Source organism: Amblyraja radiata, chromosome 1 (genome assembly GCF_010909765.2).
Source record: "Amblyraja radiata isolate CabotCenter1 chromosome 1, sAmbRad1.1.pri, whole genome shotgun sequence".
Taxonomy (NCBI): domain Eukaryota; kingdom Metazoa; phylum Chordata; class Chondrichthyes; order Rajiformes; family Rajidae; genus Amblyraja; species Amblyraja radiata.
This window is the reverse complement of record NC_045956.1, coordinates 3,555,961-3,570,516: the sequence shown is the minus strand read 5'-3', so window position 1 is coordinate 3,570,516 and position 14,556 is coordinate 3,555,961.

Below are 14,556 nucleotides of genomic sequence, written 5' to 3'. Positions count from 1 at the left end.
CATAAGAAGGTATATTTCTTCTCAGACAACGGTCATTTAATTTAAAACTACAGGAGTGAAAATTCCTCCTTTAACAAAAATATTGGTCTCTATTTTACGATCGTGCCGATTTTGGGTGTGGAATTATGGGCAGACGGAATTTCAACTGGCCCATCATCCTGCCAACTATGTTAATGCCATAAGAATTCTATTCACAAGATCTGGCATTGGGCCTTGGTTGGATCTGTGGGTCGATGGATATAGTCTATGTGGGTCTGAGTCAGAGTATTTTTCTTGTGTTTGATTATAAAGTAAACTTTAGCATCTCATAGATAAGGAATCGTAAATCTACAGTACCCCTAACTTTATTTGTGTCATTTGCAACCGGACATCTTCAAACTCAAGTTAAGAACCTCAAATCTTCCAAAGACATGTTTTTTTAATGTCTCCTGCCCTCCTCCCTCCAAATAAACTATTCGAGTTATATTCGAGTTATAATAAGCTGAAAAATAATAATTCAGTAACATTAAACTACCCACTATTTCACCCAGCAGAATTACATTTTTTGGCACTAGCACATGAAATTGTAGCTTCATAAGGCACGTGGGTAAAATTCAACTATTCATTATATTGGTGCTGATGCCAAGAATTCTTTTGCGAACTCAGTTTATGTTAAATGCTTTAAAACATTAGCTCCTTTAAGAAAGATCTAGATAAAGCCATTCCACATTTTAAAATCTAACCACGTTTTGAAACAATCAATTATGCATGTTTGTGTTGTCCATTTCTTCTCACCTTCCTCTCTTTTATTCAAGGTAGCAGCTGTGTTGATAAGTGAAATGTACCAGTCCTGTGTCCAAAATGGCCACCTTCCATGCTGATCTCAACTCAACAGTAGCAACAGGGCCTTTTATGTTGGTAAGGCCAGTCTCACCTAATGTCCAGTGAGGTCAGTGGACACCAATGAATTATTTTTAACCCCTTCTCCAAGGGTATTAACGATGATTGATAGAAACATAGAAACATAGAAATTAGGTGCAGGAGTAGGCCATTCGGCCCTTCGAGCCTGCACCGCCATTCATTATGATCATGGCTGATATCCACTTCTAATAGTGACCAAGAGGATCATAATCTAGAGATCGACCCCATGACTTTCACAGCCTCCTAAAGCCCCTGTCCCACTTTCACGACCTAATTCACGACCGCTGCCGAGTTTGCCCTTGACTCATACTCGCAGCATGGTCGCCACGAGGTCGTAGGAGGTTGTAGGTAGGTCGTAGCAGGTTGTGATGCTAGTCGTAGGTACTCGTGGCATCAAGTAGGTCGCGCCGTTTTTTTCAGCCTGATAAAAAATGTCCACGAGTAAAACAAGGTTGGCATGGGAACAATTGATATTTTTCACTCGTAGGTAGGCCGTAGGAATGTCGTAGTAGGTCGTGATGGTAGTCGTAGGTAGTCGTGGGTCGGTAACTGGCCCGAGAAAAAAAATGCAAACATGACATCATTTTATCATGTGATCATTTTCCACTCGTAGCTGGTCGTAGTTGGTCTTAGGTGTGGAAGGCTGAGTTTGAGGGGGGTCGTAGGAGGTTGTAGACATAGTCGTAGGAGGCCATATACATAGTCGTGGCAGGTCGTTGACATAGTCGTAGGAGGTCTTTTACTTCGGCGAGTCGACACGACCTTGACAATTTTTTCAACTCGTCTAAGGTCTTCTAAACTCATGGATTAGGTCGGCCAAGTGGGACAGACCCTTTACCTATTTATTCACCTGGCAATGGGAAGAGTCATATCATAAATTCACATCCTTTCTTTGACTATTTCTGTCCCATGTTATAACTGCTAAATTGTTGTCCTTGGCTTGTCTGTTTATCTGTAGTGGTCTGAAGATGGATATGGTTTCAAATATAGTGATATATAAACTTGACCATCTTAGCCAAGAATATGGGTACAAAATAGGAAACTTAACTAAACTTTACTTATGATTCTATGATTCTACGAACAGTATAGGAACTGTACTAAAAGTTTAAGTGACATCTTAAAATAATATCTCTTTAGAGATTGCCTTATTTGCTTGCCAGAATGAGATCAATTGTGAGTGCACCTAGTCAGGAAGGAACTGCTGCTGCTGGTTTAAACCGAAGATAGACACAAAACGCTGGAGTAACACAACGGGAAAAGCAGCATCTCTGGGTTCCTTCTCTCCAGAGATGCTGCCTGTCCCGTATGTTACTCCAGCATTTTGTGGCTATCTTTAGCCGTATGTACAATTGAGGAAACAGAGGAGTAACTGGGTGATAATGGGAGAGGGAACAGACAGGAAAAGGATCGCACATATTTTCCACCAGAGTAAAAAAAAATATCCTTTTACCAATTTACCTATCATATTCACATAAGGCAATATCCACCTCCAGTGTTTAGTTCCCTACGGAGAAGGAAAATCAACAGTGTTGAAAGATAATCAGACACAGATGAAATTTATAATGCTTCTTCTCAGTCACGAGCTGCAGGTTTGGAATAAAAATTCCATTCAATGAATGAAATATTCAATCCAAATTAAATTAACTGCGAAAGAAGTGAACTCGTAGATGTAATGAAGTACCATAACAGAAATAATCTTTCATCAGTAAACGCAAGAAAAATAATTATAGTGTTACCTCATCTAGAGCTACCAGTTTTACAATAAAAACAAAGCACTTTGCAGCCAATTATTCAAATGATTCAGGATGTCACAAATTATATTTCTATCAAAGTCACTCCAAATCAAACAGCAATAAACATCACTAGATTCCCAGGATATTTTAACTTATCCTTAACATTCCTACAATACAATGGCAAGATGAAGTCAATTTATCCAGGTTCTTTTATTTAATAAAACTACAATAACGAGTTAACTTCAGCGCATTTAAGAAATGGTGTGCATCGATACATACACAAGTACAAGTAATACATGGACTTGGGACTTAAAGTTCATAGCAAATAATAAGACTAAGTGATATGAAAACCACTTTAAAATGATGGCATTAGATGGTTAATTTCATTGGATTTCTGTCATATTTTAGTTGTAGACGCCAAGAGGAAATGGTCTCACGATGAGGAAAGGAAACTTCTGGCCAAACCTAGTGCCAACATACTTCTTCGAGAAAAGCAAATCAGGCCTAAGGTCTTTGGGAAGCAATTTGGAACATTTGAGTTAGTTAGTTTTGTTTATTGTCACGTGTAGCGAGGTATAGTGAAAAGCTTTTGGTGTGTGACAATAGATGATAGACAATAGACAATAGACAATAGGTGCAGGAGTAGGCCATTTGGCCCTTCAATGTGATCATGGCTGATCATCCCCAATCAGTACCCCGTTCCTGCCTTCTCCCCATATCCCCTGACTCCGCTATTTTTAAGAGCCCTATCTAGCTCTCTCTTGAAAGCATCCAGAGAACCTGCCTCCACCGCCCTCTGAGGCAGAGAATTCCACAGAATTCACAGGTGGGCTAACCAGTCAGTAGAAAGATAAAACATGATTACAATCGAAGGTAGACAAAACTGCTGGAGAAACTCAGCGGGTGAGGCAGCATCTATGGAGCGAAGGAAATAGGCAACGTTTTTCGACCCGAAACATAGCCTATTTCCTTCACTCCATAGATGCTGCTGTCTCACCCGCTGAGTTTCTCTAGCATTTTTATCTATCTTCGATTTTCCAGCATCTGCAGTTCCTTCTTAAACATGATTACAATTGAACCATTTACAGTGCATGGACACGTGGTAAGGGAATAACGTTTAGTGCAAGGTAAAGCCTTGGTATTTTCACTCATTGAAGGTATCCTCCAAAAATATCGTCCTGCAAAATTCTTAAAATGAAATTCATGGTATCATATTATAGAGCTGTGTGCTCTATACTGAAATACTGCAAATATCACTAGTTACTATTGAAAACAAGTGCTGCTTATATTAATAAACATAAAGTAAACATATGCTCTGAAAAGTAAAATTAACATTTTGCAATGATGTAATGCAAAACAAAGGGAAAAAATTGCATAAGATATCTAACAACTCTAAGATGCAATCTACAAATGGACAACAAATGGTGAGGTAACTCGACGAGTCAGGCAGTATCTCTGGAGAAAATGGCTATGTGATGTTTCAGATCAGGACCCTTCTTCAGACACTACTCCAGCCTTGTGTGTCTATTTGTGGAATGAACCTGCATCTGCAGTTCCTTTTTATTACATCTACAAATGGACAACTGGTGTGACAGCTGAGATCCGGGAGAATCATCTAAAAAGGATCAGTAATGAACGCTATTGATTTCACTATTGTCCTTCCAACTAACTTTGAAGAACTTATGTTCAACTTCATTTACCACCCTTTATATATTTTGATACAATGTCACCTGTTCTATTGATATAGTCTATCGGGCCTGTCCCACATAGGCGACTTTTTAGGCTAGTGCATGAGACTCTAAGCTCGCCACATAATTGCCACATGGTCACCACATGTTCACTGGTGGTCTCTGGAGAGTCTCCTTCATGGTCGCGAGGAGTTCCCACATTCTGGGAACTAGTCGCGCCCTCAGTATGGTCGCCGCAAATTTGTCAACATTATGAACAAAAGTTCTGCGACCAAAAATTGGTCGCCATGGAGAAAATCGATAATCCTGTAGCCGTAGGTGCAGTTATAGTGGGGTTGCCATGTAGTTATGGGTAGTTGAGGTAGTCGTAGGTAGTTTTAATTAATCTCCTTTGCTGACCGGGCATTTTAATTGGCTCATTGGGGGGAAAAAATGTAAGCAGGAGTTTTCAGAACCAAGGATAACCGACCGGTAATGTTAAATGCCCACCAAACTTCACAGCTGTGTATCTCTGGCTTATTAAAAGTTGTCTGGCTTCTTAAAAGTGTCTCCACTCCTACTCCCCCCTTTTGCCCCCTTCTCCCCCATTCTCCCCTCCCCCCCAACCCACCCTCCCCCCTCTTTTAAAGGACTTTCCATACACTGCGCTAACCGTCTTAACCTTCCTGTTCATCGCGGTGTGTGTCTGTATCACCTTGGCTTTTACCGTGTGAATTTCAAACAGCGCTCCCCCCGCTTGCCCTGGCCCCCGTCTTGTGATGTGTGTGTGTGTGTGTGTGTGTGTGTGTGTGTGTGTGTGTGTGTGTGTGTGTGTGTGTGTGTGTGTGTGTGTGTGTGTGTGTGTGTGTGTGCGCGTGTGTGCGCGTGCGTGTGTGTGTGTGTGTGTGTGTGTGTGTGTGTGCGCGTGTGTGTGTGTGTGTGCGCGTGCGTGTGTGTGTGTGTGTGTGTGTGTGTGTGTGTGTGTGTGTGTGTGTGTGTGTGTGTGTGTGTGTGTGTGTGTGTGCGCGTGCGTGTGTGTGTGTGTGTGTGTGTGTGTGTGTGTGTGTGTGTGTGTGTGTGTGTGTGTGCGCGTGTGTGTGTGCGTATGTGTGCACGTGCGTGTGTGTGTGTGTGTGTGTGTGTGCGTGTGTGTGTGTGTGCGCGTGCGTGTGTGTGTGCGTGTGTGTGTGTGTGTGTGTGCGTGTGTGTGTGTGTGTGTGTGTGTGTGTGTGTGTGTGTGTGTGTGTGTGTGTGTGTGTGTGTGTGTGTGTGTGTGCGTGCGTGTGCGTGTGTGTGTTCCACTCTGACAGTCGCCGTTTCAGTTCCCGGTGTTTCAGGCGACTGCCAGCAACTTAACAGTCGCCGGTGTCCGTTGAAAAATTGCCCAAGTGTGACAGGCCCATATCAGTCATGCAACATTACAGTTTTAAGGGTTGAGGCTTAAAGCGGTTAAGTCGCTGTCTATTATTGACATTTTGTCCTTTTTCCATATGAGTAAAGGACAAGGTATCTCTTCAAGCCCCCCTACGTAAATTTTATTCAGAAAATGAAGCAGGAATTGGACTTGCCTAAACAGGATACTGAACCATCCTACCAACAACTAGAGAGCAGTCCTGAGCTTCTATCTACCTCATTGAAGACCCTTGGACTATATTTGATTGGGCTTTACTGGACTTTATCTTGCACTAAACATTATTCCATTCATTATTATTCCATTCATCATGTATCTGTACACCGTGAATGGCTTGATTGTAATCATGTATTGTCTTTCAGCTGACTGGATAGCACGCAACAAAAGCTGTTCAAGAAGGAACTGCAGATGCTGGAAGATCGAAGGTACACAAAAATGCTGGAGAAACTCAGCGGGTGCAGCAGCATCTATGGAGCGAAGGAAATAGGCGACGTTTCGGGCCGAAACCCTTCTTCAGACTGATGGGGGGTGGGGGGGAGAAGGAAGGAAAAAGGGAGGAGGAGGAGCCCGAGGGCGGGGGGATGGGAGGAGACAGCTCGCGGGTTAAGGAAGGGGAGGAGACAGCAAGGGCAAGCAAAATTGGGAGAATTCAACGTTCATGCCATCAGGACGCAAGCAACCCAGGCGGAATATGAGGCGCTGTTCCTCCAATTTCTGGTGTTGCTCACTCTGGCAATGGAGGAGACCCAGGACAGAGAGGTCGGATTGGGAATGGGAGGGGGAGTTGAAGTGCTGAGCCACCGGGAGTTCAGGTAGGTTATTGCGGACTGAGCGGAGGTGTTCGGCGAAATGATCGCCCAACCTCCGCTTAGTCTCCCCGATGTAAATCAGCTGACATCTAGAGCAGCGGATGCAGTAGATGAGGTTGGAGGAGATACAGGTGAACCTTTGTCGCACCTGGAACGACTGCTTGGGTCCTTGAATGGAGTCGAGGGGGGAGGTGAAGGGACAGGTGTTGCATTTCTTGCGGTTGCAACGGAAAGTGCCCGGGGAGGGGGTGGTACAGGAGGGAAGGGAAGAATTGACAAGGGAGTTGCGGAGGGAGCGGTCTTTGCGGAAGGCAGACATAGGGGGAGATGGGAAGATGTGGCGAGTGGTGGGGTCACGTTAGAGGTGGCGGAAATGGCGGAGGATTATGTGTTGTATTTGCCGGCTGGTGGGGTGAAAGGTGAGGACCAGGGGGACTCTGCCCTTGTTGCGAGTGCGGGGATGGGGAGAGAGAGCAGTGTTGCGGGGTATGGATGAGACCCTGGTGCGAGCCTCATCTATGGTGGCGGAGGGGAATCCCCGTTCCCTGAAGAACGATGACATTTCCGATGCCCTGGTGTGACAAAAGCTGTTCTCTGTACCTCAGTACACATAACAATAAACTAAATTAAATCAACCGCCAACAAATTTAAGAATGATTTCTAAATGTATTGTAGCTCCAGATCAACTTTCCTGCCCTTTTATACAGCAGCAAATGCTAACCCATTATTTCCCAGGATATGGAGAAAGACTGCTGCCAATGTGTCATGTAGTCAGATAATGGGGTTCTTCAAAATGGGACAAGCTGCAAATGGATTAGCAACAGATTATTGATTATTAATAACTAATTATCTGTTATTTGCACTTTATAATTTTATTTATTCTTGTGTGTATATATTTATACAATGGTATATGGACACACTGATCTGTTCTGTAGTCAATGCCTACTATGTTCTGTGTGCTGAAGCAAAGCAAGAATTTCATTGTCCTATCAGGGACACATGACAATAAACTCACTTGAACTTGAACTTGAACTTGAACAGATTCAAGCATGTTAATTCCAGCCTGAAAATGAACCCAGGGTAAGCATTCAGCCAGTTACTGAATGTTTTGAGGTTTCCAATCTTTATGCTAAGCTTCTGAGAAAATAATTTCACAATCCCACAACTAATGGAATCAAGGGAACCGCATGGAATTACTTAACCTGACGGGAACATTTGTACATTTGTAACACAAGTAGTAAACTGGATAAAATGAAATACAACACAGTTGATTAAAGCAGCCTCCACCCAGAATTGTCCCATGACTGAACACACTGAAATAAGAAAGGGTAATATAAAACAAATTCTAGAAAAACTCAGCAGTTAATATTTCAGATTTGAAATTAAAAGATGGGAGTATTAAATAATTATTTGACAGCTTTTGGTCTCGACTGCTTCGTGGTAACATCTCTCATTGAATTTGGCGGTGGAAACGGAATCTTTTAAAACTGGTTGGTTTGTAATATCATTGGCACACTGGATAATGCCAATCCTACCTATGTGTCGAAAGAATCAAGGAAGTCGTCTTCAGTTCTGTATTTATTATATCGCATCAAGTTTTGTATCATGTTGGCAGAATAATACAGTATGAATGTTTACAGTGTCTGCATGAACTTGTTATTATAGCAGTAATTGATACAAGCCTACGTTTCACTTTTACGAAGAAGAGTTCTTCCAACTTTCCACTGACTGTAAAAAGAGCTGACTATAACTCAGTATGGACTACCATGTGTAAAAGAAAATAGATTAGTAAAACCTGCTTATACTCACATTCTCTCAAGATACCTTGCCAACAAGTTTATTGTCATTTCTGCAGGAGAGAAATGGAAACTGCAGACAAATCTCATGTGCAATAGCTTGTTTACATCCCTTTCCCAGCACTTCCAACCAAGATGCCGAGAAAAGGAAATAGAGCCACTCTCACTCACCATGGTAAGTTATGCCATCATTTGCCCTCCATTCTTGCCCCCAATCCTGCAGCTGGATAAGTGCAAAGACACAGAATGGATTGACAATATTGGTATTGTGACAGATTTATTACCTTTCCATACACCACATGGTAAATATCACCGCCACACAGTACTTTAACCATATGCACCAAAGAGTCATGCATTCAGATAAGGCATGCTTATTATTTTTCACACTGAAAAGCAGAGTTGAAAAATACCTTATGCACGAACAAATTATGTTCCACACGGTGACCTTTAGCCAAATTGCAATCAACTGCAGGAATATGGAGGTTTACTTTACTGCTGAATTTGATTGCAGAGGTGTCAGATGCCTTGCTAACTGTTTGAATGAATTATTCACAGCACAGGGATTTACCACACAAAACATTGTGCCTTATGTAGATGCTTTTGATGGTGAGGAGGGTTGTGCCAGTGCTGCACCAATACGCCATTCAATGATGAACATTAGGCCATTCCTATTACACATAGCACTCTCTATAACTCTCTATCTCCATCACAGTGAGGAGGAGGTTCACTGTGATGGATGTTTGTGTGAATTAAAGTGGTTGTGTGTTTAGCAGGAATCGTTTGTTGTTTGTATGGCTGTAGAAACAGAGTTTCGTTTGAGCCTCACTGAGGTTCAAATGACAATAAATATTTTATTGTGTTGTATCTATAACTCCGTAAACAAATCTTGTATTAGCCAGTATTCATAACTCCAAGACCCTTAAGAAAACTTTCAGCTGCCATCGCCCTGTGTAATTATACCATCAGATAATAATCGTCCTCTTCAGCAGTCCCTTGGGGTCCAAGATGACATGCTCCTACTCTGGCTTTGTGGGATCTACGATGGCCGACAAGGCCAAAATGGGAACTGCAGACTCTTGCACTGCGGGGGCCCAACAGGACAAGCGGACGGATGGCAAATGTGACCATGATACGCACATCACATGGCAGGGCGGCACAGAGCCGCAGCGGGCACCACAGTGGCACAGCTCGTTCAGCTTCTGCCTCACATCACCGGAGAATCGGCTTTGCTCCTGACCTCGGGTGCTAAAGTTGTGGTGTTTGCATGTTCTTCCTCTGACCAATGGGAGGGTTTCCTCTGGGTGCCCCGGTTTCCTTCCATGCCTCAAAGATGTGTGGGTTTGTAGGTTCAATTCATCCCGTAGTATGCACTTGGTCATTAAATTTATTACAGATTGTGTCCTTTCAGTACTCTCCAAAAACATTATTGCACTTCTATGGTGTCAAGCTGGTCTCATAAATTACCATGATGGTGCTTTCAATATATATTTAAACAGCCTTTTAAAAATATTATGAGAAAGCAAAAAAAATTTCTACCTACATGCGTGAGTAAGAATTCTCAACCAAAGGAGCCATGTGTATGTATGTAAGTTTAAGTTGAGCTCACATTTTCTGGGACTGATGTAAAATCCATGGGAAACCAAATGAGGAATCCCCGTTATTTTTACATAATTTTGGAGGAAATTGATGAATAGACCAGCTTTTATTTACTTTTATGAATGAACTAATACAAATAGTCTTTACGGAATATCAGCATTAAATTGTCTCTGCTTCTGTCCGGCAATGCTTCTGGTTTCAGGAAAATAAATTAGTGTTTTGGCTGAGACTTCCCCAAATTAAGCCTCATCTTCATTTGCCAAGGCTGCCCATTCCACACACGGAACTGCTAAATGTTCCTCAATATCTTTGATCTATATATAGAAAAGGCATTGGTACTTGAGACTGCAGATGCTAGTATCTTGTTCAGAAAACAAACTGCTGGGGGATGTTTGGGGTCACTTGTGTGGGGAAGGAGAGAAAGAACTGCCGATGTTTTGGGTCAGGACCCTACATCAGGACTGAGAGTAGAGACAGAAGACAGCCAGTCTAAAGAGAACAGAGGGAGGGTTGATACAGGAGCTGGGCCAAGGAAGCGTTTGGGATAAGAGGCAGATGGAGCCAAATAGGGGAGCGAGGGAGTCAGAGCAGGAAACGGCAAAGAGAATAAAAAAGACAGGTTGGGGGAGAGGGGAGGCACAATTCTAGTAATTCATGAAATCAATTTAATGCCATACAAGTGTAATACATTATATAATGGATTATCTATCTGGATTATCTGGAAGTAAGAAGTTATTTTTGAGAAAATCCAAAGCTCTACAAATCACTACTTAGATGTCATGGAAGATAGGTTTTCTACATAATATTCTCCTAGAATAGAAATGTAAACTTCAGAAACAATCTCTGCTAAGAGCCCCAAATTCTTAAATTTGCAAATTCTTAGGCTGCAAGAGGATACAATGGTGGATTCCCCAGAGAATGTCACATATCCACGGGCACATTCAGATCTGTGGTCTTCCCAGAAGACGGACACAAAAAGCTGGAGTATCTGAACGGGACAGGCAGCGTCTCTGGAGAGAAGGAATGGGTGACGTTTCGGATCAAGACCCTTCTTCAGAAGAGAAGTCTGAAGAAGGGCCTCGACCCGAAAAATCACCCATTCCTTCTCTCCAGAGATGCTGCCTGTCCCGCTGAGATACTACAGCTTTTTGTGTCTATATTTGGTTTAAACCAGCGTCTGCAGTTCTTTTTTATTACATCTACAAATGGACAACTAGTGTGAAAGCTGGGAACCGGATCATCTAAAAAGTATCAGTAATGAACGCTATTGATTTCACTATTGTCCTTCCAACTAACTTTGAAGAACTTATGTTAAACTTCATTTGCCACCCTTTATATATTTTGATACAATGTCACATGTTCTATTGATATAGTCTATTGGGCCTGTCCCACTTAGGCAACTTTTTAGGCGAATGTGCAGGAGATTCTGCGCCCGCCACATGATCGCCACTTGATCGCCACATGGTCGCTGGTGGTCTCATGGTCGCGAGGAGTTCCCGCATTCTGGGAACTAGTCGCGGCCTCGGTATGGTCGCCACAAATTTGTCAACATGGAGAAATATTGAATATCCCCCCCCCCGCTCCCCTACCCTCCCCCCTCTTTTAAAGGACTTACCGTACACTGTGCTAGCCGGCACTTCTTACACTTTAGGCCTTCCATCCCATTTGTGAGCTGTTCCATGTTGCAAAGGGGCAGGAGAAAGCCCTTTTCCACCTCAACCACCTTTGGGGGACATGACGAAGGAATTTCACCCGGTGACCTGGGCAGCATAACAAGGCTTTAAAAGTCTGATATCAGATCTTAATGCTATTTGTTTAAGATCCTATCCAAGTCACCTTGCAGCCTCCTAGCATCCTCCTCACAGGGGCAGTGTTAGCTGTGAGGAGGATGCTAAGAGGCTGCAAGGTGACTTGGATAGGCTGGGTGAGTGGGCAAATGCATGGCAGATGCAGTATAATGTGGATAAATGTGAGGTTATCCACTTTGGTGGCAAAAACAGGAAAGTAGACTATTATTTGAATGGTGGTCGATTAGGAAAAGGGGAGATGCAACGAGACCTGGGTGTCATGGTAGACCAGTCATTGAAAGTAGGCATGCAGGTGCAGCAGGCAATGAAGAAAGCAGATGGTATGTTAGCATTCATAGCAAAAGGATTTGAGTATAGGAACAGGGAGGTTCTACTGCAGTTGTACAGGGCCTTGGTGAGACCACACCTGGAGTATTGCGTACAGTTTTGGTCTCCTAATCTGAGGAAGGACATTCTTGCCATAGATGGAGTGCAGAGAAGGTTCATCAGACTGATTCCTGGGATGTCAGGACTTTCATATGAATAAAGGCTGGATAGACTCGGCTTGTACTCGCTAGAATTTAGAAGATTGAGGGGGGATCTTATAGAAACTTACAAAATTCTTAAGGGATTGGACAGGCTAGATGCAGGAAGATTGTTCCTGATGTTGGGGAAGTCCAGAACAAGGGGTCACAGTTTAAGGATAAAGGGGAAATCTTTTAGGACTGAGATGATTAAAAAAAATTCAGACAGTGGTGAATCTCTGGAATTCTCTGCCACAGAATGTAGTTGAGGCCAGTTCGTTGGCTATATTTAAGAGGGAGTTAGATGTGGCCCTTGTGGCTAAAGGGATCAGGGAGTATGGAGAGAAGGCAGGTACAGGATACTGAGTTGGATGATCAGCCATGATCATATTGAATGGCGGTGCAGGCTCGAAGGGCCGAATGGCCTACTCCTGCACCTGTTTTCTATGTTTCTATATTTCTATCCTGTGCCTTCCAATCATCAACTTTTTGAAGCACATTCCTCTGTTTCTCTTCAACCAAATAAAACAGCCACAATAACACTGATCCTGAACCTGATCTGGATTACAGCTAATGCCAAAGCTAAGATCATTTTCAATGACCGGAAGTCCAGAAACTTCAGTTCCAATAATTCTGAGGAACAATTATTTTTTCTATTTTGTGCTTGGGGAAACACAGATTTCTCAGATCTAAAGCAAAAGCAAAAGAAGCTGTGGCCATTGCTTTTGCTTACTGGAAATCCTCTGAGGATATACTTCAAATTGGTGGAAACATTGTGCATCCATATGTTTGGAAATGTGTGCTTCAAACAAATGATCTGGTGATTCTATGCTTTGGTGATTGTGGGGCTTTCCTGCAATGGTTTAGCTCTTGGATTTCCCTGTAATACCAAACCTCTCCCTGTAGCAGAAACCCGCCAAACCAGGCATAATTCTGGTAGTGACATAGATTTTGGCATAGATTTTGTTTCTTTGTCCACTGATGGATGCTGACAGACTCCCTGACTTGTTTCTAGAAGTTTCTGTTTTTATTTCTGATTTCCTACATCTTCATGCCCCTGTCCCACTTAGGAAACCTCTGGACACTTTGCGCCCCACCCAAGGTTTCCGTGCTGTTCCCAGAGGTTGCAGGTGGTTGCCGGAGGTTGCAGGTAGTGGAAGCAGGTAGGGAGGCTGACAAAAACCACCGGGAACCTTCGGGAACCGCACGGAAACCTTGGGTGGGGCGCAAAGTCTCCAGAGGTTTCCGTTCAGGTTTCCTAAGTGGGACAGGGGCATAAGTTTACTTTATTATTATTATTACTGTCACGTGTGCCAAGATACAATGTAAAGCTTTTAAGAAGGAACTGCAGATGCTGGATGATCGAAGGTAGACAAAAGTGCTGGAGAAACTCAACGGATGAAGCAGCATCTATGGAGTGAAGGAAATAGGCAACGTTTCGGGAAATAGGCAACTCTGTTGTTCAAAATCTATGTCAATAATTTGGAGGAAAGGATCAAGAGCAATGTATACTAACTTGCTGATTATACTTCGGAGTCACGTGAGTGACTACGTGAAGAACCCGCTCAGTGCGCAGGCGCGGCATTACGCCAGCAGTGCAACAGCGGCTGCAACGGGAGTTAGGCTCTCCCGCTACAGAAGGAAACGGACCGTCAGGTGAGTACCCTGAGGTCGGGTTTCTTTTACAGGTGAGCCTTTTTCTACTTGTGTTTTTTACAGGCAGAGAAAAAGGCTCTGGAACAAAACTGTCCCCCGTTCAAGGAGGAACGTTTTCCCGTCGGGGAGGGGGGCAGCAACAGGCGGTAGGAGCGTTTACCCGGTGTTCCGTAATTCCCCGACACCGTGCCAAGCCCAGCCCGCTAGTACCTGAGCAGCGGGCTGGATGCATAGCCACCCGAAGAAGCATCCGGCAGGTGTTCCCGATTTCGGACGGGACGTCTCTCCGCCCGCACGGGGGGAGAGAGAGCCGCATGAGCCGCTGGAGCGGCTCACGGAGCAGGTGCCTGCGAGACGCGCTGCTTGAGGGGCGCTCTCGCTACTACAAGGCACAAAAGCTCCAGAAGAAGGTGATAGGAACAAATACCGGGCGAACCGCTATCCCCATCACCGCGCCGAGCCCAGTCCCGCTAGTGCCTGAACTGCGGGCTGGATGTCTAGCCATCCGAACAGGCATCCGGCCGTTGGCGTCCGATTCGTCGGACGGGGACATGTCTCCACCTAAATGGAGGAGAGACAGCCCCCTGAGCAGCATCCAACAGCAATTGGAGCAGCTCCAGCGAGATGCGCAGAAAGAGCGCTCTCGCGGAGGGAGGTCAGGCACCCCCTCCACAGTG